We start from the raw sequence: 2,803 nt of genomic DNA, 5'->3' as shown, positions 1-2,803 counted from the left end.
ATTTGAGTGGCAAAACAATGAAGTATTGAGTGCTTCTCTAGAGGAAATATTGCTAAAGGGGATAAGTAAATCACAAGGGGGAAGGGATGATGTAGTTATAATTTCTGCAGACTTAGCTCCCTATCCAAATGATGCAGACTAAGTCTCGGGTGAGCCCGATCCAGGTCTTAGGGTCCAAAAATTATAATTGGATCTCCTGTTGGCAAAACTAGATATGCTATTCAAGCTCCAAATGAGGCAAGCCACCTCAACCAAGTGGAACCTTTGCCAAGTATCGCCACATCATTCGGCCACCTCATCTAATTGAGACCCCCTCATCAAAGCCAAGTGGGACCCACATGAGTCATCCCCTCTAGAATCCACTAGTGGCTAGTATGCCCCACCCAAGAGTCCTTGAAGGCTCTTAAAAATGAGGTGACTCTTATGGCATTACAGCCCAAGAGTCTCCTAGAATTAGTGGCTCTCATTAGTGGTTACTTAGTGTTTAGATTAGTGGGTATTTGCTTTAAATTTTGTAATTATGTAGGAGCTCCCCTTGGCCTATAAAAGATGTTCACTTAAAGTAGTTGAAAACATGGGAAAAAATAAAATAGAAGTTCTCTCCCTCTCTCCCTTTAGGTGTGTCCCACTCTTTCTCCTTATTCACCTTTCCCCTTGTCCCCTAGGCCTTCTTAACCTTTTCTCTTGGCTCTTAGGCCCTCGTGTACTCAAGACTTCTATTTCAAGAGCCACTCTTGACCTCTTGTAGGTCGACCAATCTTGGACTAAGCTGCAGCCAAGTCTTTAGTACATGTGGTGCATTCAAGCAACCGACAAACTTGCACCCTCCTCGACATCTATGTTGGTATGCAGCATTTCAACCTTTGCCCAGATGTGTCTTACATCTAGCCTCACCCTTGTGAATCAACCCAGCCTTGTTCCAAGCTTAGATTTACCTTAGCTCACTTCCCAATTCGTTAAACCCAACACCTAGCCTAGATTCAGCCCTACTGTAAACTCCAGAATTTGACTCAACATGCATACCTCATATCTCTCTACCTCGAACTCATTTAGGGTTGATATTTGAATTGACATGTCCCAAGCCTACTAAAAAAATCCCATGATTTTACCAAACCCCAGTAGAGAGATATTAATTTTTTACTGAACCATGCCAGGCCCAAAACCCAGTCCACTCTAGTCCAATCTGTCATTCTGTCTCCCTTGTTCCTGAGCCCATTTCTCCCAAGCTTGAACGAGTTTGACACTGTAATTTTTACAGTCTTCCCACACCTATCTAGAAGCTTCACTTAAAAAATCAACTATTTCTGTTTAGTCAATTAGGAAAAATCACCTTTTCGTAAAACCTGTCAGATCCAAACATAACCTATTTTGAACTTGACCATGTTTTGACATACCTGACCTAGGTTCAAACCTAGACTCACCCGGAGCCCACTTGAATGCAACATCCATCATTGGTTTGAAAGCAAATCGAATTGGGCAAACCTTGATTTTGCCTCCTGGCTTAATTGCAGTACCCTATCCAGAAGGATTCAATGCTCCCCTCAAGGGTGAGACCCCAAGTTATAGTGTTGGATACCTCTTCTCCTGTTGAGACAAAGGAGTCTCAATTGATCTTATCTCCAACCATACTTTTCAAAAACTAAGCCAAACTTTTATTAAGTAATATTAATTTATAAATTAAGACTTTTAAAATAAAAGTATAGAGATTTTGAAGATACCAATATAATATCTAACCACCCTGAGTAGGTCCATCTTCTGAAGGCCTCTTTTTCAGAAGACCTTATTGTAAAAAAAAAAAAGATAAAAAGAAAATACGCTAATGCATTACCTCTATCTTGATATGTGACGCATCAAAAGCAGTGCATTCAAAAAGTCCTAAGGTTGGGGTTTTCACATGTCAAAATTGACAAAATTCTTATAAACAACCGGTTAGTACCATAATAATATAAAATTGTACGCATCACAGTTGCATGCAATGACACAAAATTGTTCATGAAAAAAGCAAAATTTATTGGATTAAATATGTAAGGCTATACAAAAGTCGGGACATAATGTTGAAAGTCGGGACAAAATTTACCGCCGGCCCAAGTTGAACTCAACTCATCATGAGCCGAGCTGGAGCTCGAGCTGTCTCATATACAAAACGGAGATACACTGTTTGGAAACCGAAGTAACAAGCTTTGAGATTTAAACCAAATATCAAGGTGGCTCATATAGAAAATAAATACATTGTTTCAAAGCAAGAAGGCATTTGAACTTTATGCTTGCAAGCCAAATACTTGAGTCATATGTAATATAAAATAATATCTATCGCATCGCTCAGCTGAGCCGAGCCGAGCCGAACACCCAATGTTAGCATTGTTTAGTTCACTGAGACTGTTACACGAGTTTGAGCGACGAGCAGCTTCAGTCATTTCTCATCAGTCTTACATGAGGCGGCTCTTTACCAAAAAAAAAAAAAAACCAAAAGAATCTCGCCCAGGAAAAGCAACATGGTTCACGAGGGGGCCCCACGCGTCAGGTGCCTGTCTTAATTTTGCGGTCCACGCGCACAAACTTCCGACGTGTTGACGCGTGGCGAGCTGAAGAAACGTTAAAGGTACGATTACGAAACTGTACCCAACCTCATTTCGAGTGGACGATGATTAAGCTTCGTGATGACGGACAGTTCCGGGAGAAGAGGCCTCCCGCTTGCTTGCTTGACGCCTTGACGGTGCGGGCGGGGACGGAGAGGATCCAGCACACCAGCAGAACAGTTGAAAGTGGGACGCCCGGTCGTCCCGGTCACATGCCTCGTGACTCT

Source organism: Nuphar pumila, chromosome 3 (genome assembly GCF_984573655.1).
Source record: "Nuphar pumila chromosome 3, dmNupPumi1.hap1.1, whole genome shotgun sequence".
Classification (NCBI taxonomy): domain Eukaryota; kingdom Viridiplantae; phylum Streptophyta; class Magnoliopsida; order Nymphaeales; family Nymphaeaceae; genus Nuphar; species Nuphar pumila.
This window is presented reverse-complemented; position numbering follows the sequence as displayed.